Source organism: Protopterus annectens, chromosome 2.part1, assembly GCF_019279795.1.
Source record: "Protopterus annectens isolate FY-2018-M chromosome 2.part1, PAN1.0, whole genome shotgun sequence".
Lineage (NCBI taxonomy): Eukaryota > Metazoa > Chordata > Ceratodontiformes > Protopteridae > Protopterus > Protopterus annectens.
Genome location: NC_056729.1, coordinates 554787782 through 554815587, shown reverse-complemented (window position 1 = coordinate 554815587; position 27806 = coordinate 554787782). Strand labels below are relative to the sequence as shown.

The window sequence follows — 27806 nt, the reverse complement described above, 5'->3', positions numbered from 1 at the left end:
GCAAAGATTCCTCAGGAAGAAGTATGGTGACCCAGTGCCCCCATTTGTTTAAGAACTTGTCACTGTTTATTGTGGTCCACACAGTTAATGCTTTAGAGTAATCAGTAAAGCAGAAGCACATTATTTTTTTCCTGCACCTCTGTTGCTTCCTGTGTTACCCAGTGGATATTGACAGTTTGACCATTGATTCCTGTGATACTTTTGCGCATCTGTATCATATTAGTGGAGCACAAGTGTGTGTGTGTGTTTTAGGGAGATTAACTGATTAGACAGAGTGCACTCTTCAGCAGTTCCCTTTTTAACGCCTTAATTGAATTATCAGTTAACATAAAGGCAAACACACATTTACGCAAAGAACAAACCATTTTAATGTATTCCTAGTTACAGGTATTACAGACACTGTGTATGTTTTGTATTAGTATAATCAATCCAGCATTACATAAATTGCTCAATTTCTGCTTTCCCTTCATATCACTCCTCCTCCAAAACATTCTGTATGCATTGTCAGCAGTTTACATTTTTTTCTTACTTAATTTGTTCCTGTTTTTTCTTAAGATCCTGCTTACATTCTTTTATCTCTGTTACAGTAAGGAGTTCAGATCCTGTATTACAGCTAAAATAATAATAATAATTATTTCCTTAGTTACATCCATTTGCTTGCCAAATATTTCTTTTTTTTTCTGACTTAGTACTCTGCAGGGAATTTGTGAAGTCTGCCAACTCACTACACTCCCAAAATATGTTTTCATTTACTTCTTTCTTCCCTGTCACACCTCTCACATTTGCTATCCACCTAAGGACAAATTATTTGGAGTCTTCTTAGGAGGTAATATACAGCAGATAATAAAGCAAAACTAAATAAAAATAAATCTTCTCCATCTAAGGACAAATTATATGGAGTCTACTTAGGAGATAATATACAGCAGATAAAGCAACAATAAATAAATAAAAATAAATATTCTGGACTTTGTTACATGCTTGGGAGCCATACATATGTCCTCCCATTGTTTCCTTATGAATTACTTATCAAATCTTTCTTCCCAATTTTTTTAACCTCCTCTGATTCGTGTAGTTATCATTGAATGTTTATATGCCCTACTAATTATCCCTTTTTAAACAGCAACTCTGCTCTACATTCAGCTAAAAACTCTACCAGAGCAGATCTTTCACTTAGGATTCTCATTTCTCTTTGTTTTCCTATACTCTGCTGTCAGTCCTTCATAGAGAAGACTGTGTCTTACCTGCAGTCTAAATGTCTTTTGAGCCTCTTCTCATTCTGTTACCATTGCCGCTTAGTTATTTACTTCCAGTACCTTGGTGGTGGTGCTGCGGTAGCATTGTCGCCTCACAATAAGATGTTGTCCTGTTCGATTCTCAGCTAGAGCGTCTTCTGTGTGGAGACATGTGTGAATGGGTGTACCTTCGTTGAAGGTTGTGCGTCAGGGCCGGCAACTCGGCTTGTAAAAATCTACTGCCAATCATTAGCGGACCAAAGTTCTGCTGTGGCAACCCCTAACCAGGAAAAGCCGAAAGGCACAACAACAACAACCTTGGTTCCTTTTCTTGAATAAATTTTAGCCTCCTCTTGCCTGTTCTGTGTATCTTTAATTGTAGTCGTCCTCATCGATCTCCTTTTTTCCATTCTCAAGTTGGCTTAGTTCTAATAGGTTAATAGGTGTTGACTAGGCTAACGACCACAAGAGCCTTTTTAAGCCTAGCCATGCATCCCAAATCTCTGACAAGTTCTGATACCTTTGATAAATTAAGCAGGGGCTTGGGAGATGAACCATTTACAGGTTACCTATGTCCTTTAGAGGCATAGATGCTAGGCCAGGGATGAATTTACTGTTCCCTGTCCAATTGTCCGAGTTACAGTTGAATTTGGTTAGGGAGGAACTCTCCTTAACATGGATGGGGAGCCTGTTCCAGAGACAGGATAGTCTCTAGGATACATACCTCTCTCTCCATCAGGTCCTGTTTATATCACATATAAGGTGCAAGTTTTTAGAATGAGTAATTTTTGTGCTGTTTGTTTTACTGATATGTAGGAGGTGTGTCAGAGTGGGCTCTGACAATGTCCTGTATGCCAGGCATAGATCTCCCCTCAACAGCTTGTAGGAGAAAGAATGCAGGGATAGGGCCTTGAAGCAGTCTGCATAGGACATTTTATTTCCTGTATTCTTTTAGTAATGAATCTCTGTGGACGTTTCATTTGTTGATATGCCTCGTTGGGTACATACCAAAGGGGGCATTGTACTCAATGATAGTTTAAATGAATGCTGAATACAGTGGAACAATGACTTCTTTGGATCTAGATGCCATACCTTTGTTTATAAGTTGTGCAGCATAGAATGATTTCTTCACTACTGTAGACATGTCAAAGACTAGATTACTGCCTATGTGAGTTTCTAGGTCCCTGACTACTTGGTCAACTCTAAGGGGTGTGTTTGTCAATAATGATAGTTACCAGGGGTGGATGACTTCCCATAGGACGCTATTATTAATTTCTTGGCATTTAGTTTTAGTCCGTGGCTCTGACACCAGTTGTTTGTCTGTGTCAGCCCTTCCTGGAGAACATTTGTTTTGGTTTGGGATTCAATGACGGCTCCTAATTTACAGTCATCTGCAAATTTAGTCTGCCAGAGACCATTGACATTGGTGTTGACTTCAGATAAGCAAATGCCAAAAAGGAGTATTCCAAGGACTGATCCCTGAGGGACTCCACTTATGACTGGCCTCTTCGTAGAGGTGGACTCCACAGTTTTAATTTCCTGGGCCTTGTCTCTGTGTCAGTTAGCTATCCACTGGATGACATATGGGTTTGTACTTAACCTCTTGAGTTTGCCAACAATGCCTGGGTTGAGTATTGTGTCAGATGCTTTGGCCAGGTCAAGTTAGGCAGTGTGAACCATTTTGCCCTCATCCATTGCTTTGGTGACCTTCTCAAAGATGTCCGCCAGGTTGAGTAGGCTTGACCTGCCCTTGATGAAACCAACTAGTTTGGGTTCAGTGTCTGGAGGTTTACTCTATCATTATTGATCATTTCCATGATAATTCTTTCCATAGCTTTGCATATAAGACTAGTAAGACTTATGGGTTTGTAGTTTCCATGGTTTGTAGATGGCCCACCTTTTGTGCACAGAGATGACTGTTGCTGTTCTCCATTCATGAGGTTTGAACCCTTTTTGGAGGCTACAGTTAAATAGTGAGGAAATCCTTCTGTGTTGTGCAATAATAAATGTATGACATCTAAGTCCAAGGAAATCATTGTTCCACTGTATTCGACATTCATCAGACCTTTGGCATGTACCTAACCAGGCGTATACAATAATTGGAATGTCCAACGAGGTTTCTCACTAAAAGAATACTGGGCTTAAGTAAAATGTCCTATGCATCCCTTGTAATCTGTCTTGTACAGGCTTTTTAGAGGAGATCTATGCCGGACATACAGGGCATTGTCAGACCCCACTCTGATGGAACTCCTGCATATTGGCAAAACAAACAGCACCAGAATTACCTGTTCTAAAGAGTTAAACGTAGCCTGTGATATAAATGGGACCTGCTGGAGAGACAGGCATGTATCCCAGTGATTACCCAGTCTCTGGAACAGATTCCCCAGCCATGTGAAACAGAGTTCCTCTGTAACCCAATTCAAGTGCAACCTGGACAATTGGATGGGGAACAGGAAATTCATCCCTGGTTTGGCACCTATGTCTCTAATGGACACAAGCAGCCTGTAAATGGTTCATTTCCCAGGCCCTAGCTTGTAAATGTTTCATCTCCCAAGCACCTGCTTACACTTATCAAGGGTATCAGAACTTGTCAGCGATTTGGGATGCACGGCTAGGCTTAAAAAGGCCCCTGTGGTCATAAGCCTAGTAAACACCTAGGAACTTCATTGTGACAGTAAAATTCTCTCAAATGACAAGGGCCATTTGAGAATAACTGATAACACTTCACCAGCAGAGTTGTTATTAACTGCAGTCATGTCTTTTTAGTAGTAAAAGTAGCAAGGAAATGCGAAAGCTTGACAGTCTTAAAGTAGTAACAACCAGTAGTTTAACGAATGGGACACACGTCCAAAGTGTTCCAGGCATCAGGTTTTGTAAATGGGTATAAGTGGAACGCAGGCAGCTTGAAAGAATGTCATCCATCTCAGAAAGGCAGCAAGTAAACTAAGCTTACAGGGTACAGATGAAATATTGAGTATTAGGCAAAGACGATGATATATCAGTTTGAGTCAAAAACAACCACAGTTGGGACATTAAGGTCAAGAGAAAAGATGTCTCAAATTATATAGTCACAAGTGATATACAAGACGTGTACTGTGTGTATTTGTTTGGACATCTAGTGCAAGTACAGAAAAGCAATCCAAAAGCATTAACAATGCAGATGTAAGAGGAACATCATTAGTAAAATTTACAGGATCACAGTGTTGCTCCATTACATGTTATAGCTTTCCAGAAACAAGTTAGAAAGTGAGGTGCTCCACAGCAAGTGGTAAACACACACACACACACACACACTTACCAGGGAAAAGTCCAGTAAATGCAGTACTAGTCAGAGGTCCAAGGGCATCCAGATAACATGAAGGTAAGGTGTGTCAGACAGCAGCTGAGTAAGTTGTTTGTGTTCCCTGTATGTTGCACAAGTAATTAAACGAAGCATACTTGTTAATTTCGTCTTCAGTGATAAAAATAGTACAATCAAACCAATTTAAGAACAACTTATCAGTGATGTGAGTTGCTCAGGAATGTTCTTGTTTACCAGCTAAAATAAATTATTGAGCGAAGAGAAACTAAAATATATTGGGAAGAGTATAAATTACTTAATTGTAATCTTTATTTTGCTTTTTCTGGACTTGTGTATATATTAGGTGATAGACTTTTTTGTTTTCCATTTAAAAGCAGAAGGTCAAGTAATCCAGTTAAGTCCTTAACCACTAATTTTTACCAGGCATAAAGAATTAATTTCCTCTGTTGTCTTTACATTTACTTAGGTAATTTGTTTCATGTTATCAAAACCCTCACAAGCAGTAACTCCTGCTTAATTTAAAGTAAAATCTGGACACAATATTTTCTTAACATTCTAAAACAAGTCCGGTGTATTCCATTTCTTAAGAGTTTTCAGATTATACTGTCCACTTTTTCTAATCTCTGAAAGTTGAGAAACTGTTCTGGATAACCTAGACACAGCTATTAATATGTTAAGGTGTGATCTGATGTTGTCTTTTCCATGCACCTCAGCCTGTGGGTTATTGGATCCAAGGTCGGCACTTCAGAACCCTCAGATTTGACGCTTCACCTCCTTTCCCATAATGCTGTGCATACTTAAGTGTCCTCAGATCTCGTTTGCTGCTGTTTAGAAACAGATGTGTTCTACAACTATCAACTAAGTGCAGTTCCTTTCTTTTGTACCTTTCACTCTTGCAGTTTACCGTCTCTTCATAGATACTGTTAGTGTATAGATGTTCATCGTGCATACAGTTGCAGTCATCACACTTGGGTAATCCTGCCGTCAGGCGGGTCCTCGGTCGGCCGAATTCCAAAGTCTAGGTCCGGCGTCGGTTGTCGTCGCTTCTTCCCTGATGTCAGTGCGGCAGGGGTATAAAAGAGGCAGCCAACACCATTTTCTTCAGTCTTTCTTGCCGCGCGGTGCCCGAAGCAGAAGCAGTTCGAAAGTGCCGGTCGGCCAGCTTCTGAGATTTACGAACAGTATTTCAGCCGAAGTCTTCTTTAAAGCTAAGTACCCCGTTGGAGAAACTTTTCTTGCCTCAGACCGATGTCAGACAGTTAATAATTGCATTTCTTGTGGGAAGCAAATACCGCATAAGGATTTTCACTCTTACTGTATACCTTGCTTAGGGCCAGACCACGACGTCTTGGCCTGCCGTTTTTGTGCTAGGTTTAACAAGTGCACTATTAAGCGCCGGGCAGAGTTCGCCCTTCATTATTTTGGCAAAATATTTAATTATATCATGTCGTCGGATACACAGACGCCAATTTTAGGCAAAAAACGCAAGGATAAGGATAGACATCCAAGGCCTGCACAGAGTACTGAGATCACACTTAGGCCGACTTCCGGTTCTCAGCGAGGCGCCTACGCAGCCCCTGACTACCGATGAAACTATTTTACCGGCGACTTCAGTACCCGAGGCCGCAGGATCCTCGGTCTCCATTCCCACTACAGATACCAACGCCACTCTTGGCGGGGAAACCGAAATTTCAGTGAGGCCTGCCATTTCTGAAGGCATTTTCAGGCCTACCACCTCCTCTATTAAATTATTCACTAAGTCTAAAGCTGCAATGAAAATTAAAAAACAAGGGCCTCAGACCCCCCTCTCAAGGCCCCATGCCTAAAAAACAGATGCTTAAAATGGCTGAGGATTTGATTACTCTCATCAGGGGTTCTCAACCCCCCCCCCCCCCAGACAAAACACCCAGGTTGGAGGAAGACTACCCTTCCTCGGACCAGGCTTCTATATTCAGACCATTCTGAGGACCAGGATTACACTTATTCCCCATTTGAAGACTCTGATGCTGAGGAGTCAATTCCCTCGATCTCCCCCCCTGATGACTTATCTTTAGGGGAAACCCTGCATACATTGAGAGAGCACTTCCACTGGGAAGGCCAAGATTACTCATATTCCAAGAAAAGGCTCAGGGAATTTCTACTACTACTTCCCCAGCATAGGCCCCTGGCTATTCCTCCTGTCTTAGATATTTTGGATGATGTGTACGCAGAAGCCAGTCTTAATCCAGACTCTTTACCTCCAGCCCCTGTTAAACCAGACAGGTATTACCGGGTTCCTGATTCTCACCAGTTCCTTCATAAAAGCCATACTGCTGGCCCAGAAACAATTTCACAGGGTCCCAAGGGGATTAAGGCCTCTACTGCTAAAAACCCTTTGCCTTCAGAGAGAGATTCTAGAACATTAGAAAGGTGGGGGAAAAAGGTGTATACATCAGCCACTTTAACCATGAGGGCATTAAACTGTCTATTTCATATGGTAAAATACCAACAGTTCTTGCTATCTCAGCTGAAAGCCAAAATGACACAAACAGAACAGCCCGACTTGAAAGAGTTGCAGGATTTGTTGCATGGAGCAGAACAAGTGGGGAAACATACCTTGCAGTGTGGTTTTGATGCTTTAGAGGCCTCGTGCAGAGCTGCTGTCACAGGGTCTGTCATACGTAGACATGTTTGGTTCAAAGAGCAAACCTTACCAGATCATGTCAAAGCAAATTTATTAAATGCACCACTAAAAAAGGATGTATTGTTCGGTGCTAAAGCTGAGGAGGTACTAAAGAAAATGGAGGAAAAAGCAAAATCTATGCAAACAGTTAAAGATTTCTTGCAGGTGCAGCCTCCATGCTTCAGCAGAAACTGGCCTTCAAAAAATTGGTCCTTTCCAGCCACGGACAGACCCCAAAGGGGCAGATACAGATGCCCAAGGGGTAGAGGATAACCTTAAGGATCTTACAGAGCTAGACAGTGGCAAACACCAGCCCCCAGAGGTGGAGAAGATAGACCACAGTCATTTAGAAAACAGATGCAATGACTTTCCCCTATGCCTGCCAAACAAAGATATAATGGCAGCACCTTTGGGCGGAAAACTGGCCTTATTTTCAAAAAACTGGCACATTGTTACACAGGACAAATGGATTCTGGATATTATAGACAGAGGCTACAGGTTCCACTTTCACACCCTTCCAAAAATGAGAGGCATGCCAAACCTGCCACAAAATCAATGGGCAGAGGCACAAAGGCAAATTTCCTCTCTCATGGATATGAAAGCAATTCAAAAGGTACCTGCAAAAGAACAGGGTCAAGGTTTTTATTCAAGGCTATTCCTGGTACCAAGGAAGGACAAAGATTGGAGACCCATCTTAGACCTATCCATTCTAAACACATATCTAGAGGTACCAAAATTCAAGATGCTCACATTACAGCAGCTTCTTCCCATGCTGGGCAAGGAGTCTTGGCTGGTAACGTTGGACCTCAAGGAGGCATACCTGCATGTCCCTATCAGACAAGATTGCAGAAGCTACCTCAGATTTCTTGCAGGTTCAACCCATTATCAATTCTCTGTATTGCCCTTTGGCTTATCTACTGCGCCCAGAGTGTTTACGAAATGCCTGGCATCAGTAATTGCCTTCTGCAGACAACGAGGAATCCAAATCTACCCATATCTAGACGACTGCCTGATCCAAGCAGACAAAAAGGACCTTCTATTGCAACATCTGGCATTTGTAATAAAACTGTTAAACTGCCTGGGGTACACAGTAAACAAAAAGAAATCAAAACTAATACCTTCTCAACAGATAATTTTCCTGGGTGCCAGCTTAGATACAACAACCCAGGTGGCCTACCTCACGCCAGAAAAACAAGGGCAACTGTCTCAATACTACAACAAAATGGCAACTTTAACCAGGCTAACTGCAAGGAAAATCCTGCAGGCTCTGGGGTTCATGGCATCTTGCATCCTACTAATACCATTTGCAAAGCTGCATATGATGAAACTACAATGGTACATAAAAAACTTATGGTCTCAGCACAGCCACAGCTTGGATACAATTATACCACTCATTCCATGCCTTCAAAAGGAATTTTTGTGGTGGGCTCAAGCATGCCAAAGAAACACAGGTCTTCCTTTCTGTTTACCACAAGCAACTCAAATCATCACAACAGATGCCTCAGACTATGCCTGGGGAGAACACATGGCAGGTCAGTGTATTCAAGGAAAATGGTCCCAAAAAGAGATGCACCTACACATCAACCAAAAGGAGATGCTAGCCGTACAAAATGCTCGTATGACCTTCAAAGACCTACTGCATCCAGGCCAGCTATTAATAAGGACAGACAACACCACAGTCATGTGGTACATAAACAAACAGGGGGGAACACATTCATACCCCCTGTGCAGGCAAGCCATGACCCTGTGGAACACAGCAATGGAATTACAAATTCAACTACAGGCACAATTCCTGCCAGGGAAGGAAAACACACTGGCAGACAACTTAAGCAGAAATGTGACAGACCCACACGAATGAAAGTTGCATCCTCAAGTCTTCTCAAAGATAACTCAGGCATGTTGACTGCCAGACATAGATCTATTTGCTACCCACAGAAATTACCAGTTGGAAAAATTCTGCTCAAGGACCTATCATCCACAGGCCTGGAAAGTGGACGCACTCTCTTTCAATTGGACAACATTGACAGTCTATGCCTTCCCACCTCTACCTCTACTGGCCAAAGTCCTATTAAAAACCAGAGCAGAGAGGCCACAAATGATTCTCATTGCTCCAGACTGGCCACAACAGCACTGGTATCCTCTCCTAAAGAGCCTGTCACACACACCACCATGGATCCTTCCTCAAGTTCCTCTTCTGTTGTCCCAGCACAACTACAAGACCCTTCACAGCCAGCTCAGAACTCTAAATCTAGCTGCATGGAGAATACCTTAGCTTACCAACAAACTCTCCTCTCCAAGGAGGTCATCTTGGAGGCCAGGAGACCCTCTACTAGAAAAACCTACTCCACCAAATGGAAACAATTTTGTACCTGGAATCAAGCAAAGGGTCAGAATCCTTCGGCAATAAATATACCTCAGATTTTACAGTACCTAACTGAGATGTTAAACGGTGGCCTCTCCTTCTCTTCTATCAAGATCCACGCTTCAGCCATTTCAGCACAATACAATACGGATCCTCCTTTATTCAGAGGGGCAAAAAATATGAAGCCCCCACGTAAATCACCAGCTCCAGCTTGGGACCTCAACTTCGTATTGGAGAAGCTGACATTGCCTCCTTTTGAGCCGGCTTCTTCAGCAGAGCTACAATAATTGTCATGGAAAACAGCCTTCCTACTGGCTATTACCTCAGCATGCAGGGTTTCGGACCTACAGGCCCTCATGGCTGTGCAACCATTCATCATTTTCCATCAGGACAGGGTCTCCTTACGAACCAACCCTACCTTCATGCCAAAGGTAGTATCCAGTGTGGCTTTGAATCAGTCTATTCATTTACCTACCTTTTATCCAAATCCACAGAACAAAGGAGAGAGGCTACTACACTCCTTGGACATTCACAGGCAACTTCGTTATTACTTGGACAGAACAAAGTCATTCAGAAAATCGGAGCAGCTCTTTGTGTCCTATGCTACAGGTGCTCAAGGAAAGGCTATTTCCAAACAGACTATTTCAGAATGGATAGCCCACTGCATACGCTTTTGTTGTTCATTTCATGGAAAAACAGTGCCTATATACATCAGATCCCACTCCACCAGGGCTACAGCTACCTCAGCAGCTTTCCTCAGGGGGGTCCCTACCAAGGACATTTTGGAAGCAGCTACTTGGAGTTCAGTGCACACTTTCTCCAAACACTACCACCTTCCACTATACTCAAAATCTAGAGCGGGCTTTGCCACAGCAGTCCTGCAGGGCATTCTAGCCCCTCCTAATTCCACTTAGTACCAGGCACCCTTACTTAGCTTTGGGATTCTACCCAAGTGTGATGACTGCAGCTGTATGCATGATGAACATAGTACAGTTTTGTACCTACCATAAATGTAGATGTTCGAGTGCGCATACAGCTGCAGTCCAGGTTACCCTCCCTCCATCCCCTCTTAGGACAGGAGTTATGACAAACACCTTTTACATACAACCTATTTGGGGTATTCCTTTATGGTGTATTTGCTTGCAACTATTGTTTTGATTTATCTACTTATGTATGTTTGCATGACATCATGTTTTGCCTTCCTTTCTGGGGGCACCTGACATCTGGGGCAAGAAAAACTGAAGAAAATGGTGTCGGCTGCCTCTTTTATACCCCTGCCTCACTGACGTCAGGGAAGAAGCAATGACAACTGACGCTGGACCTAGACTTTGGAATTCGGCCGACCGAGGACCCGCCTGACAGCAGGATAACCCATGTGTGATGACTGCAGTTGTATGCGCACTCGAACATCTACATTTATGGTAGGTACAAAACTGTACTTTAGTTATTAGGAGTAGATTACATCTTATTATTACCGTTGTTAACTTAATTTGGTAGTTGGGAATGGGAGCCCTGTTCACGCCCTCCATTTTCTGTTCTCGCATATATAGTGGTAGGATAGTTTCAATATGTTGAGGAAAAAAAAAAATACTTATTCAAGAAGAACATAATGAAAATAAATTTCAGAGAGGTGTAACAAACTAATGCAGAAGGACTCTATATGAAATGTTGACTTTTTAATGGAACGCGTAAAATAAAAAAATACATGTGGGTTCTGCACTTTCATCTTGGACTTCAACAGAGCCTCATTTTGAACTCTGAAACCATGTGATATTTGAAATCTCACACAGCTGCTGTATGCAGACAATGTGGCAGTATGGGCGGACTCTAATCATGAACTTCAGCAAAGGCTGGGGAAATGTAATGCAAAACTGAAGGCACATGGAATGAAACTGAGTACAAATAAGACAGCTGTAATGGCAGCAAATGGAGGAAATCGGAAGAAACTGAGAATTGATAGAACGGAAAATAACAGCTTCAGCTGTCTGGGAGGGATGGTTGAGGAGAAGGGAAATCTGAATGAAGAGGTCAAAGCAAGAATCAGAGGGGCTGCAGCCAGCTGGCACAGTGTCAGGTGTAGTGTATGACAGAAGAATGCAAAGGAAGCTGAAAAGCAACATATTCAAAAATAGCGGTGCTAGCAGTACATCTGTATGGCACAGAAAGCTGGGCAGTAAAGGCAGTGCAGTTGAGGAAGCTAAGGTGATGGTGATGAATGTCTGAGATGAGGGGTAGGATGCACACTGTGGGACAGATCAAGGAATGACATAAGAGCAGAAGCCAAAGTAGCACCAATTGTTGAAAAGGTCGGAACAAATTCTGGTGGTCTGGTTAAATATGCAGAAACTCAGAAGGCAGTTTGGTTAAAAAGATTTGGGACATACAGGGAAATGGAAAGAGGAAATGAGGGCATCCAACAAAGTGGATGGGTTGTGTGAAAGAAGGCCAGTGACAGTCAGGCATGAGTGTCAAAGAAAGTAGGAAAGTGACATTGAGTAGAGTGAGAGAGAGTAAGTCATACTGTTGAAAACCAAAGGTTGTGTCCTTTCCAGTGTGTTTTTCAAATTTTTTTTTGTTTTAATACTATGTTTGGTTTCTCACAAAGAATGTTTGTTTTTTATTTCACATTTGTTAAGTGGGAATGTCTGACTTGGAATGAAACCAGTTTTCAGCTGAGGCCTGGGGAGAAACACTCCAGACGCATGTCTAACATGGGAGGAAAACCACTGAATGCAGGGAGGACATGCGGACTCAGCACAAGGTACTCCAGCCGAGAATTAAACTGGAGAACCTCTTGCTGTGAGGTGACAATGCTACCGCTGCACCACTGAGCCATCCAATGCCTGAACTGGGTTATTACTAGCTTCCTTATCTCAATAAATGTGGGTGCCGGTGGAGAAGGTGCTAACACCACTATTTACAAAATTTAAAATCAGCCACCTAACAAGGGAAGGGACAGTGTTACGCTTCGAATGTGTCAAACATTCAATCCCTTCCACTAAGCAAGCAGTGATGGAGAGTTTTACACTGTCACTTGTGAAGTAAAAGATTAACGGGAACAGAACATATTAATCTATAATGAGTTATTATTTTTGAGGTTTTTTTAGTATTTGAAACTTAAAACTGGTAAACAGCAGGGTATAATGGGCAATTCACGCTGTTCTCCAATTTGATAGAAAGGCAACAGATTTGATTTGGCTAATGCAGGAATGTTGATAATACAAGCTAGGAAATATTGCTTATTCTTTAAAAGATGCAGTTTAATTATTCTGTTCTTCCAAAAGCTCAGCAAAAAACACCTTTTATTAATATTGTGATTATATGTATGATAACTTGCAGTGCAATAACTCCAAACACTATGCATTATATTCAGGTTGCACTATCTGCAGCACAAAATCTTTGCTTTCCAGCCTGAAAAATGAATGCCGGTTAAAGGAAAACTGTATCTAAACACAACATTCAACTTCTGAATTGCACCATGGTTAGGATGTTTGCAAGAAAAAGGCTTTTTAACCTGCAACTTATTTTAACTGAAGGGAAAAAAAGCATACATAGCTCAGTTTATTGTAAGCTATGAAATTAAACATTTTACTCCATGTGAACATCAGTGAGAGGTATAGACCACCTTACTTGCACAGTAAAGAACTGGCAAGTCAAAACTGTTCTTCAGTCTTCAAATAAACTACACACACACAACAGATATATTTCCTCCTCAGACATTTCTACAAACAAATTTTATTATCTTTGTATACTCATCACATCTTTCTAGTAAAACACAAAACTAGGCAATGGGGCTGGTCATCATTACATGGCTTCAGAGCTTGCTGAACAGTCACCTAAGAAATTTTCAAGGGAGGTACTAAAGCTGGAAGATGGTGAAGAGTTGCTAAATGAACTCCTGGGATACTGTACAGACTCCTGAAACCTGGTGTTTTAAACTTAAACTGTGCAAAATGGTGAATTAAACATTAAAGCTTACCATCCCAATACTTCTAATATACTATCTTTAATCTGCTGAAATACCCAGGAAAGCAAATTCCCTTTTCTGTCTGAACATTTGAATACTAATTTCAAATTAATGGTCTTCAAATGTAAGCATGACTTCCAAATTAAAGTTGTTTGACTATTGTGAGAATGTTGAGTCATTCCATTGTACAAATGCTTCAAAAACAACTTTAAACTGGTAAGGCTGTGGCAATCAAAGAGTTAAGAGGAGAAAGTCTGTCTTTACAGAAGCGCAAAGTACAGCTCTGTGGGCATTTAAGCTGAATGCAGATGTCAACAATATGAGCAGAAATTACCAAAAAATGAAAGCTGCAGTGACACCAAAAATGCATCAGTGCAAGGTTTCCAGAAGTGCTTCAGGATGGAAGCATGGTCGTCAGAATAGATGATGTAGAGGATGACAAATGGAATGCCTGAGCATTGCAGCACTTCAAAGCAAACATGATGGCAAACTCAAAGGAAACAGAATAACATTGTCACTTTCTTTTTCTGCTTTTGCCACTGTACAGGTGATGGCAGAAAAAAGGCCAACATAAACAAAGTCTTAATCTTAAAACTTACTCTAGTTTTATTAAATTTAGATTAAGCTAAACCTTTTAAAATGTTAAACTTTGTATTGTCAGTCTTTCATATTTGCTGGATCACTAGGAGGCTATACTACAGTGTTACAGATACACACTGACTTTGTATTTGTTATTGCAGATATGCCTAAATTAATAACATTTTTCCATTGTTTTACTAACAACATTTCCAGTCTGTGGAATATTGTAAAACTAAGAGGTGATGAAATCCTTTATTACTTGTTGACTGTGTCAGGCCCATACTTAACAGTTGTCCTGTTTTTAGTATATCTGCCCTTGCTACTGTTGTGGGCTAAATGTTCCACCATTTCATTGGGATATCCCTTCTTTGTGAATATTCCCTTCGTAGTTTGTGTTCTCATTCAAGTACTCTTCATTCTCAGACGTAATCCTAGGTGTACGGATAAACTCACTCTCATTTGATAAAATGCAAAGAGGAGTTGCTGTATGTAGGTTTCCTGTATCCTCTTGTCACATATTAGTCTACATTGTTCTTAGTTAAAATTGTATCTAGGTAATACACTATCGATTTCAATTATATTTATGTAATCGTTTTAGAAAATTTGTGATCCTTTTCAGATATTTCACAAATTCCATCAAATAGCCCCATGGTACCTGTCCATATAATACAAAGGTCATCTAAAAATCTAAAATACGTTTGTTATATTTAAATAGATGACAATTAAATACATGGTGCTTCTCCCACCACCATTGCACACAGTTGGCATATACAAGGAAGATATACTTTCATAAGTTCGACAGCCACATCTTCGACACTGCTGCAGCGAACTGTAAACCATGAAATTTGAAAATCACGAAAAACGAAGTGCTGAATTACAAAACCTCACCCCCTTTTTGACCCATGGTAGCACTCGTTTCAGTAATGGAGTGATCAGAAATGTCAAAATTCGATATTTTTATGACGTTTAGGGAAGTCGGTGTGACGGAATTCGGCAGAAATGTGCTTTTGAACATATGAAGGTATACCCACAAGGACATAAGCTGCAGCAGTGGCTACCCCCTGTAGTTTGCAATACTTCCCATCAAAAAATGCGTAATTGTCATACAGTCCATAGTAATTCTGTGTTTAGCGGTGAATAGCACTTTATAGTCTCTATTTCCTTTATCCATTCCAACTGTTCATGGGGAGTAGTTGTGAACAAATTTTTCACAAGAGTCTCACAATAATCGTAACGCATCAAATTAACATGTCTTAAATTATTTACAATATCTGAAAAGTCCTTGGGGCCCTCTGGGGGTTCCATTTTGGATCCTTTAGCTGCAACTGTAAGTCGTAAAGGGTGATCAGTAACATTGGAATTGATTTTTGAAGCTCCAGATATTGATAGAATTACAGGAAATTCCATTTTTAAATATTGATGTAAACTGGGGGTAATGCTATCATCCAGAAATTCCTCAAGAAATAGATCAGTTTTCCTGCAGGCCACAAATACGCTGTCTGGACACGATCTGATTTATCTCAAATGTCGCCCAATAATGTTGATGTTCATCCCATATAATCTACAGTATCCATTATACTGAGACTGCTGCATTTATCCAGCTTCATAAATTGGATTTTTTTTTTTTTTTTTTTTTTTGTCATTCAGTCTCGCTTCATGAGACAAGTTGCAAAATCTTTTTGAAATTGATCCCAATTCCCTTCTGATATCTCTCTCACACAAACTTTCAGATAAACTGATCGAGGGTTGTAAAGGGTGATTAAAAAAATTTTTTTCTCTTAAATTCCATGATGGTACCTTTAAATTCAGTATCACCCTTGTGCAACATACTTTCTGGTGAACAGTTTTAACTGTAAAAGGGTCTGGGCCAAATCAGCCCATCCACTAGTAACAAACGTGAAACCCATTAAAAATAGTTTGATGTAAACTCTTGATATAGAGGTGACTATAGTTAAAAATGTTGAAGGTTGATATTTGTACTATATCTTGAACAACATCCTAAACCACAATATTTAGCTCATCTGTCTCCACTGGTGGTGTTTGGACCCTGTAATGTCTCCCCAAGATTGATTTTTGTTCTTCATGTTATAAGTCCCAGGTTCAGACCCATAATTGTCCTGTAATGGCCCTTGTTTTGATTGGCGTTTATCTCCATTCTCCTTGGGTCCAACTGATCGAATGGGGATTCAGAGAACTGCCCATCCCTGTTGTTGCTGGAATCTAAACTAATAGAAGAATTTGTCACATCATTAGGGGATGTACCAAAACTCTTCTTTCCTGATGTGGGATACACATTTTTTTGCAGGAAGTCATTGTCCCCTCTCATAAGTTTCTTGAATTTTCTAATTTTACTGACTGACATTTTTGTTCAGTTTTCTGGAAAAAAAAAAGTTCTGATATTTCTTCCAGTATCTACCAAATAAGTCCTTCTTGATGGAACTGATATAACCAGCGACCTTGTTCCATAATTTTTTTTTGTGCATCTTGCACTGTCCTTGGTGAGAAGTCTAATGTATTCACGTCCCATTTTACCAAAAACCTCTCTCAATTAAACATGCAAAACTGAATCCACTTCCATTCCATTCAAAAATCTCCAAAGTCATAATCTCTTGGGCACACATCCTCTCCTTACACTTTCCTTTATAAAATAATTATCCAACTGTAAGAATTTTGTATTTGTACACAGTTTTGTCCAAGTTGTTAATCTGGATGTCCAAGGTAGCTGCTGTTTTGTTGCCCTTATTGATACAAATGGGGGCATACAACCATTTGTGTATTGAAGACAAACTATCAAATATTTCCTGTTCATCGTTCACTGTTACAACCATATTCTCTTCATTGTTATTGTCCACATATGTATTAGTGGAGGACTGTGCTTTGTATTGTGAGAGATTGGATTTAGCTGTACATATTTCAAAATTACTGAGTTTCTTAGTAACTTGTTTAGCTAATATGATTATTTCCTCATATTAGTGTGGTGATATCTGCTAATGTAGCAGTGGTTCAGTATACTTGATTCTTTGGTGTTTGCTTTCATTTGTGTGCTGCTGTTTAATGTGTGGGCAAGACTTTGGGTTTTCAAAAGTATGTAAGATGCTGGCATAAGTTGCCTCCACAAGATGCCTATGACTGCTGTTTGCACTGCTTAGGTGTTGCGCATTTAGACACGGGCTGCAAGGCCTCTTCCTAATTAGGATACAGAGCCTTGGCTCACCGTAAGGCCAAGCATGTGTTGAAGGGCTTGCTTCCTGCTTCTTCTATTGTGCCTGCCGAAGGTCCTACTTCTCCTTTTCCCTCCAAACATCCTGTAGAGAAAAAGAAAGAAAGAGATAAGGAAAAAGAGAGAAGCAAGAAGGAAAAGGAAAAGATAAAGAGAAGGAGAAATCCAGGGAAAAAGAAAGAGATCAAGAAATTACCTGTTTTGCCTCCAGTTGAAGGTGTGCCTGAGTTGAAGACACCAAGGCCTTCGGCTTCCATGGTTCCTATTTTGGAACTGATATTGATACTAATACTAGCTATTAATCTCTGTTCCTATCGGCTGTGGTGCGTCAATTGTACATACCAAGTCCCTCCTTTTTGGTGGCTCCTGAGTGTGGCCTACACCATTCTCCTTTTTAGCTATTACAATTACACCAGATCTGGTGTTTTCCCAGGAGCCTTCTCCTCAGTGCGTCCAGATCTTTCTTTTCAGGACTTGAGAAACTGAATAGTCTTTATACTGGCCCAGCCATCCTCTGTGGCTTCCTTGAGGTCTGCCAGGAACATTAGAGAGAGAGATCTGGACAAGCCCATGTGTGTGTTTCTGAAGGGCTAGAGGGACATAGGAATGATTCCCTCACCCTTGACTCCTGGGGTGAAGGGAGATACTGGTCACTTCTCTTCTAGTACATCATCCGGCACCTGTGACCATGGATCCAGGACTAATCCATGTTATCCCTTCGATGCTTTTGCCTTAGCTGCCCTCAGTGCTGACTTCCACATTAATGTTTTTGATGTTGGTACCATTGGAGCTGCACACTTTCTGGAGCCATGATGTTGGAGGCCAAGGTCCCCAGGTCAGGAGTCAACTCTGAAGCTATCGAAGCCTTCCCCACCCTTGGGAGCATTTACTTTAGACAGCTTGGCATCAGTCTTGATGTGACACCTGGCTGGGTCAGTGACTGGGGCCAGGTTTTCACCTACACATATGGATTGAAGAGGCTCATTTTCCAGTCAGCTAGCCTCTGCTTTGGTGTTCAGTGTTGTAAAAAGGTTTTTTCCTTTCTCAGAGACTGGACCTTAACAGTAGGTGTCACAAACAACCATATCCTCGCATCCTTCTAAGGTTCTGGTTTCACTTGAGGTTGTTCTAGGACAGCCCACATCAAAAGGCTACAAATGACCCCTGATCCAGGGCTCCACTGTTGCCTCCTTGTCCTCCTGAGATTCTCCCCCTTTGGAAGTGCACAAGAAGAACCAGTGTAAGAGGACCTTTGAAGGGGAATGGTCTCCAAAGTCCCCCAGTGATGATGTCTCATTCAGCGATCTACTTGAATTGATGAGACAATGAGGGGGTGGATGACTGAAGCTCCTTCCTTAGAGGAATCATTTTATATGATGCCTTTGGTGGAGGGAACATCCATATCTTGAGTGGCACCCCCTCCAGATGAGCTTTGTTAATCTTGTGTCCCAGATAGCCTGGATAGAACCTGTTGTGGTGGAGCATGTACCACACAAGCCCAGTAAAGTTTTGGTACTGCCTAAGGACAGGTCTTTCAGAGCATGGGTCCCTCTGTTGATGTCATTCTGGTCACTATAACCACAAAAAAGGAACTCTGAAGAATGCCTCAATTCACCCTCTAAACAGAGTCAAGAGCATTGGTCCACTTCAAGAAGCAAACATATGCTTCAGCCACCTTTGCCCTTCATACTGTGAACTATATGGCATATCGGAATGGGCTTCAGAAAGATGTAATCTTTGAAATTTCCATATCAGTGGCATGTCACCTTCGATAGTCTCATATAACTTTGGAGACTCAGCTGGCCACCATGCAATCCATTTCAGATGTTTGCATGCCCTCATCTCAAATGCAGTGGATGGAAAGTTACGCTTGCCAGACACAAGCATTGCAATTCAGTAACATGCCTGGATGTGCCACTGTAATTTTGCAGACTGCTGTAAGCTGTCTTTTATCGTTAAGGATACACCACCAGGAAGGAAATACTTTGTCTACCATGGGAGTACACTTTTCCACCCCACACAGGACCTTTTCATGAAACCAGAGTAGGATAGGCTGTTCTTCCATAAATCATAACAGTTTTCCTAGGACATTTCAGGTGTAGTTGGAGGAACTTTAATGGATGCCACACCACAGAATCAGGGATTCAGTGGACCCTTTTCTGGCAAGTCTTTCCAATACTCCTGACAATTTGGCCAGCTGCTGTACAGTGGAGACAGTTGGGGGGCACTTGTCTCAACACCCCAAAGCTTGGAAGGCCATCACTCCAGATGTCTGGGCACAGAGTCATTTTCAGAGCCTACACCATTCCATTTCAGTTTATCCCAAGTTTGAAACAAAAATTGATGTAATGGGATCCTATCTCGCCTACATTCATAACTGATAGGTTCGGCTCCGACTCTGCCACTATACACTAGAACGAAGTCTCTCATTGGCTGGGCTACCCCTTATCCCATAGTGCACCACGCCTGCTTCCCCAGATCTCATTTGCCGCTTTTCTAGCCGGACGTGGTCTCGACTTGGCTGGAGCTAAGTGTTTTTTCTTGACCTTTTGGTCTTTTTGGACTAGGGTTTCTGTCAGAATTTAAACAAACAGCTGTTTTAACAGCTTTGTGAGCGTTTCTGGTCAGTTTGGTGTAAAATTAAATTTTATTCTTTTTCGCGCTACTAGTGTACTGGGCAAGGCCCGTTTAAGTTAGAGGGCCTTTGCCCTTATTGTATGTTTATCTAATTTTCTTGTTGTGTGACTGAAATAGTTTTTGGGCTAAGTCCATTTAAGTTAGAGGGCTTTAGCCCACGTAGTTCCTTTCTCTGTGTTTTTGACCTGTTGTGTCGGGCTAAGCCCGTTTAAGTTAGAGGGCTTTAGCCCATACATTAGTTACTGTTTTTTTCTAGCTATCAGTTACCTGTTTTTTCTACTGAAAATGTCTAAGGAGCAAAAATCAGGGTTCAAAAAGTGTGCTAAATGTAGTTATAAAATGTCTATTACAGACAGCCATGCTGTCTGCGTGTACTGTTTAGGGCCTAAACATTTACAGGATACTTGCAGTGTGTGTCACGCTTTTCCCTCCAGGGTTCTCCAGGAGAGAAAAAACAAGCTGATACTTAGAGGTCTGATTAAGCCTTCATTTGAGGAAGCTTTGGCTTCATCTCCAGCTTCTAAAAAGAAGAGATCATCGGCTCCGACCAGTCCGTCGGGCCCCGCACCCAAGAAGCATAGATCATCGGCTCCGACCAGTCCGTCGGACCCGACAGCTAAGAAACAAGGGTCGACTTCTTCTTCCTCGGCTCCAATGGCCTCGGAGCCGATGGCTGAAGGGTCTGCCTCGGTGCTTCTTCCCTCTGCTCCATTGGTGTCGGAGCCGCAGGTTGGTGCATCGAGAGGCCAATCACCTACTTCAGCTCCTTTGGTCTCGGAGCCGTTGGAGTTGTGCAGCTCAGACTCTTCCCCCTCGGCTCCGGAGCCTCCTTCGGTGCCGACACTGTTGCAAACGGTCCCGGTCTTGGGTCCGATAGTGCTGGAACCCTTTCGGAGCCGATCCCCTGCTTTATCGGAGCCGAGGCAGAAGTCTTCTCGGCCCCAATCTGTTTCCTCCAAATCCTCTAGGTTGTCAGATTCGGATTTGGATAGGGTTATCCAGAGGCTGTTCCAGTCCCCAGTTTTTACTAAAATGATCTCGGCTCCAGCCCACGCGGCTTCAAAGCCGATTCCACATCCCATGCATCTGATTCCTCCTCCGACCCCCTTGGAGCCGTTGGAGTCGCCGCCCTAGAGGTGGTAGAACGCAGCGGAATCGTCTAGTCGGAGCAGGGACCCCTTCGGAGTTTCTCTGCTCCGACCTTCATTCCTACCCTGTCCTCGGTGTCAGGGTTTGGTACCGGGTCTTCCTTGGCGGGGGCCGAGGGCAACACTGTGGAGCTCGCCTCTTCGATGCCCAGTCTTCCCCTCGGAGCATCGGCCGCAGGTATTCCCGGTACCGCCGTGGTCTCTCAGCAAGTGCCCTCTGCAGAGTCTGGAGGTCCTGCTTTTGAGGCCATGAGGAGTGCGCTGGCCATGACCTTGCCGGTTCAGCAGGTTTCTACCTCACCGTCCCAAGTTTTGGGTACTGGTGCCTCTGGAGACATTCTTTCCCACGACAGTGGGGCCCCAGGGCCTGAGGATACCCCCTTGGAGGGTTCCCTTCTTCCGGGGGGTCCTTCTGAATCTGCTTCGGATGAACCCCCAAGGAAGAAACTGTGTAAGAGGAAGCACGTTGATTCCCAGGATGAATCCATCACTTCAGATACTGACCTTGATGATGCGGAGGGGTCCCCTAAATGGTCCTCGGATGACGTCTCCTTCTCGGATATCCTTGAGATCTTGAGACAGAGAGGCGATTGGCAATCCAAAGCCCCTACCGCTGAGGAGTCAGTTTTCCTCAAGGCCTTCGGGGCCCAGCCCTCCTCCTCCTGGGTGTCTCCACCCTTCGACGAGTTATTGGATCTAATCTCTCGGAGGGTGTGGGAACATCCTGATACGGCGGAACAGGTGCCTGCCAGGCCCAATAAGTTTCTTTCAGCCCCTCCCCAGAAGGAATTCCTCACTAAGGGTGTTGCAGTTGTTGCTATGGTGGTGGCATCTGCCACTCAGCAGGACGTGGCAGAGGCTTCAACATCTATTCATCCTCCTAATAAGGATTCTAGGAGCATGGATAGGTACGGCAAGCGTACCCTTTCTTCAGCGACCTTTACTCTGCGGTCGCTGAACTATCTCTGTCATTTTACAAGGCTCCAAAGGGACCTCCTCAAGGAGTTAGGAGAGTCCCTTGCGGGTAACCTTCCTGAGGCGTTAGCACAGACCGTAGGCGCCCAGATGACTACCCTATCTTCTATTGTCAACTCGTCCATGAGGCTCATTTCCTATGCAGCCGAAGGGGCGAGTAGAGCAGCGGGCACAGGAGTGGCTCTTAGGAGACAAGCCTGGTTACGCTTGTGTCCACTCGCAGAGGCTTTTAAGTCTTCCTTCGCTGACGCCCCCTTTGATGGGTCTTCTTTGTTTGGACCCAAGGTGAAGGACACACTCGGTGTGAGCAGGAGGGCAAGACCTTGACTGCCGTTGGGGCCCGTTTTTCCGCTCCCTCTAGACCTTATCCCAAGGCCCAGAGAGGAGGGAAAATGTGGTTCAGGAAATCCCAAAAGTTCTTCTCTACTCCACCGAGTGATCCCCCCTCCATAGGCAGGGGGGGGGGGATTCAGGAAGACGCCGCCCTAGAGGTGGCAGAGGCCCCCGTAACTCTGGAGACCGCGACTCCTTTCGTGGTTCCTCCTACCCTCAACATCCCTAGGATGTTGCCCGGCTGTGCTTCTCCGGAGCCGGTCGGGGGTCGTTTTGCGAAACACTTACAGGCTTGGGAATCGATAACCAAGGATCAGTGGGTGCTTCGCATTGTAACCGGAGGCTACCTCATCCCCTTTTTCAAGCCCCCTCCTCCTACAAGGAGAATCCTGGACGTGCCACCCAGTCAACGGGATCTGGCAGCCGTAGAAGTTTCAAAGCTGCTAAGCAAAGGGGTCATCCAGCCCGTCCCCGCTGACCAGATCTGATCAGGAACTTACTCAAGATTATTTTTGGTGCCAAAAAAGACAGGGGACGTAAGGCCCATTTTGGACCTAAGCTCTTTAAATCGTTTTGTGAAGAAGTCCAAGTTCCGGATGGTCACCCTTCAGTCCATTCTCCCGTTATTGGAGAAGGATGTCTGGATGTGCTCCATAGACCTCAAGGACGCTTACTATCACATTTTGATACGTCAAGAGTCCAGGAGTCATTTACGCTTCCGCCTAGGAACCAGTCATTTCCAGTTTCGTGCACTGCCCTTTGGTCTCACCACAGCCCCCAGGGTGTTTACCAAGTGTCTGGCAGTGGTGACAGCTCACTTGAGAAGTCTAGGATTCCAAGTGTTTCCCTATCTCGACGACTGGCTCCTCACTGCCACCTCCAAGCATCTACTGATTCGAGGGCTGAGGGCCACAGTAACCTTGGGTCTCTCGCTAGGAATCACTTTCAATTGGAAAAAATCTGTGCTGCGGCCATCTCAGCGTATCACCTTTATAGGCGCAGAGTTAGACACAAAAAGTATGCGGGCATTTTTGCCATCAGAGAGAATTCAGGTTCTACAATCACAAGTTCTAAATTTGTTACCCAAATCTCGAGTTCCTGCCAGACAGATTCTTCAGTTATTGGGCACCATGGCTGCAACTATCCTCCTAGTACCATTAGCCAGGCTGCACATGCGGGTGCTGCAATGGCTATTATCGGTTCAATGGTCATACCAAGAACTTCCTCTGAACCACCTAGTTCTGATTACGGACAGTTGTCGTCGGGACCTTCGTTGGTGGCTATGTCGGTCCAACCTGGGCCGGGGGCGTCCTTTTGCCCTTCAGCCCCCTGTTGCCACAGTGACCACGGACGCCTCCCAGATAGGGTGGGGGGGGTCATTATCTGGACAGGTCTGTCCAAGGCACATGGCAGGATTGCGAGGCGCATCTTCACATCAATATCCTGGAAATGAGAGCGGTGCTTCTGGTTTTGCAGGCACTTCATCATGCTCTCCCCCAAGGTACTATTGTGATTCTATCCGACAACATGTCGGTAGTTTAGCACATAAGCAGGGCGGAACCAGGTCCTACCCCCTTTGCTTGGAGGCCATGAGAGTATGGCACTGGGCCATAGCCTCTCGATGTTTCTTAGTAGCCACGCACATTCCGGGAAAAGCCAATGTGATTGCAGACAGGCTCAGCAGGACTCTCCTGTTGCCCCACGAGTGGTCCCTCAACAACAGAGTGGCTGCGCAGATCTTCGCCAAATGGGGTCTCCCTTGTTGTGACTTGTTCGCCAGCCCCAACAATGCGAAGTGCAGAGAGTTCTTCACTCTGACACCCTCTCAGGGCCAGTCTCCCAGGGACGCTCTAGCCCACAATTGGCCCCCGGGTCTGCTTTATGCCTTCCCCCCCGATTCCTCCGTCCCTCCGGTCGTTGCGACTGGCTGCTTGGTTACTCCACTTCCATCCTTAGTTAGGGACCTTTCTCTTTCTTCGGAAGTGATGCACATCTATGTCTTCTTCCCACAAGCCGTCTACTGTTAAGCTGTATTCCAGCAAATGGAAAAGGTTTGTTTGTTGGGCCCAGCAGCGAGGCATTGATCCTCTTACGGCCCCAGTTCCACAGGTCTTGGAATTTCTAGCTTCATTGTTTCATTCAGGCTCTTCAGTCTCCACACTTAAAGTTCAACTGGCGGCTATATCTAATTTTCATGTTGCTATAGAGCCTTCTTTAATGGCTAACAGACTTTGCAAGTCCTTTCTTAAGGGAGCCTGGCTCCTCAGGCCTCCTATGGCTCATCCCGTGCCCCCTTGGGACTTGAATTTGGTTCTGGCCTCTTTAACTGCCCATCCCTTTGAGCCACTTGTGATATAAAATTCCTGTCGTAGAAAACTGCCTTTCTAGTGGCAATAACTTCTGCTAAGCGTGTTTCGGAGCTTCAGGCTCTCTGTTCTTCTCCTCCTTATTTGATTTTTCACAAAGACAGAGTTTCCCTTAGATTGAATCCATCCTTTTTGCCTAAGGTAGCGTCCCCTTTATGCATTCAGCAATCATTGGAGCTCCCAGTTTTCTTTCCAAATTTCTCTAATAGAGCAGAATATACCTTCCACCAGTTGGATGTTCACAGGCAACTGCGTTTTTACTTAGATAGGACCACTCAGACACGAAAATCTGACCAACTGTTTGTGTCCTTTGCGGAGACTAGGTTAGGTCTACCAGTTGCCAAAACCACCATTGCCAAATGGATTAAAGATTGCATCTCTTTCATTTATTCCCAGTCAGGCAGGGAATTGCCTTTACCACTCAAAGCTCATTCTACCAGGACTATGGCCACCTCTGTAGCTTTTCACTCCAAAGTTTCAATAGATGATATTTGTGCGGCTGCTACTTGGTCTTCTCCGCACACCTTCATTTCTCATTACAAGGTTGATGTGGCTTCCCGAGGCAGAGCTTCATTTGGTTCCGCAGTTCTCAGGAGTGTGTTCCAGTGAGCCACCTGGGGTTTTAGGTGCTAGGGACGTTGTCCCATCAGTTATGAATGTAGGCGAGATAGGATCCCATTACATCTTTTAGTTATGTACTTACCATAACTTTGGATGTATGGGATCCATCTCGCCTACATTCATACATACCCACCCTCCTTCCCCCTACCTTTTGGATTTGGAGGAAATATTAATCTTGCTAGGCTCTCCTCTGGAAGGGCTCTGGTTGGTTACAGTTATTGGTATGTGTTCTGTACCTGTATGTATGTATGAAAGCGAACAAACAAGATCTGGGGAAGCAGGCGTGGTGCACTATGGGATAAGGGGTAGCCCAGCCAATGAGAGACTTTGTTCTAGTGTATAGTGGCCGAGTCGGAGCCGACGGATCGGCTCCGAACCCATCAGTTATGAATGTAGGCGAGATGGATCCCATACATCCAAAGTTATGGTAAGTACATAACTAAAAGTTTCCTGACATACCACCCCATCAACAAAAGGAAGCAGCAGCAGGGATTTGAAAGCTGCTCTTGAAACAGGTCATCCAAGAGGTCCTACCAGACTAGAGAGGATCTGTGGTCTATTCCTAGTTCTTTTTTTGACAAAGAAAAACAAGGACCTCTGGCCCATTTCGGATGTAAGCAAATTCAACTTTTTCATAAAACAGACTAAGTTCCAGATGGTGACGATGCAGTTAATTCTACTTCTACTGATGAGGGATGATTGGATGTGTTCACTGGACCTCAAAGATTTCTACTGTCACATAAAGATAGTGAGGCATTCCAGGAGTTTCCTGCACTTCTGTTTCAGAGCCAGTCACTACCAATTTCAAACACTGCCATTTAGCCTCACCTTAGTTCCCTAGGTGTTCACCAAATGCATGGTAGTGGTAGCAGTTTGACTCAAACTGCAGGGATTCAGTCAGTGTCTTTCCGTACTTGGATTGTGGCTCTTTATAGTGACTTCAAGTGCATCTTCGATTCAGGCAAAATGTTTCTGACTGTAGCTGTAGTTCTTGGGCATTGCAGTCCATTTCAGAAAGTTCAACTTGGAACTAGGGCAAGCTCTAGAGTTTATTGACACCACCAGTTGGATTGCCAGACTGCACCCCTAATGATTACTATCCTTATGATGACTTCAAGCCAAACAAGCCTTATTATTTCAGAGGCCACTATCTTCCTTGGTCTTTCATTTTCTTGATCTTATGGCCACTGTGATGTCTTGTCCTCGTAGCCAGGTTCTTAATGGGGGTTCCTCCATCAGTCCACTGGTCACCCAATAAATTTTCCCCTTCATTTCACCAGCATTTGTCATTGTTACATCTCTTGGTGATTGACATCAGATTAGGTTTCTGTTGGGTTTCAGGTCAAAGCCATGATAACCACAGATGCTTCATTCCTGAGTTTGTGGACATGTTGAGGGGAAGATGGCTTTAGGTACCTGGTCCCAGTCAGAGGCTCACCTTCATGTCAGTATTTTAAAAATTAGAGTAGTCCTGCTACTATTGTAGGCTTTTTAAGACTGCCTCCCCAAAGATGTGATTGCTATCCAGTCCAACAGCATGGCAGTGATGTGGTACATAAACAAGGGCGAACTTGACCTGGTCTCCTTTGTCAAGAGGGTGTGATAATGGGTGATGTCCTCTCAACACTTTGTCATAACGAAACACATTTTCGGGAGATCCATCATTCTGGCAGATATCAGTAGGAGCATTTTGGTGCCCTGCAAGTTGTCCCTCAGTCCATCGGTGGCCGCTCATTTTTTCACATGCCTGGACCAGCAATGCTGGAGTCTTTTTGTGACCCTCTTCGACACCAAATGCAGCAGCTTTTTTGCCCTGATCCCTCCTAAGGGACGGTCACTGAGGGATGCTTTTCTGCATGCTTGGCCCCTGGGTCTCCTGTATGCTTACTTTCAGACACCCATTATAATCATGTTTCTGCAGAAAGCAGCCTGTTGTAGAGAGATCATAATCCTCATAGACCTTTGTGGCCCAGATAAGTCTGGTTCCTCTTCCTGTGGCATCGCATGTTGCACCAATCTTGGGTTGTGGGTCTGGTTCCCCTTCCTGTGGCACCGCATGTTGCACCAATCTTAGGTTCTGGATCTCATTCTAGATATGATATCCCATCCCTTGGGCCAATGTCACCCTAAGCTAAAATTTCTCAAGCTGACCACTTGGTTCCTCCAGTTTCATTGATGGCCAGAGATCCCAAGCTTTCTAATAGCTGTGCATATTCTTTCCTGGTCTTAGAAGCCTTCTACCCGCAGGGTTTACAGTGGGGAATATTTTCTATTTGCGCTACTTCTAAGGGTTTGGATCTTTCTTCTGTCCCTTTAGACATAGTATTGGATTTTCTGGCTGGTCTTTTTCAGTCCCGGGCTAGATACTCTAATATCATGGTCCAACATTTCCACGTCTGTCAA

At 43.7% G+C, this 27806-nt stretch overlaps 1 protein-coding gene across 1 annotated transcript in view; it reads left to right on the top strand.

Moving 5' to 3' along the window:
• The window catches only part of ST3GAL5 (ST3 beta-galactoside alpha-2,3-sialyltransferase 5), a 1145576-nt gene that overhangs the window by 272674 nt on the left and 845096 nt on the right, over positions 1–27806 (top strand). The gene's annotated exons all lie outside the window — the stretch shown is intronic.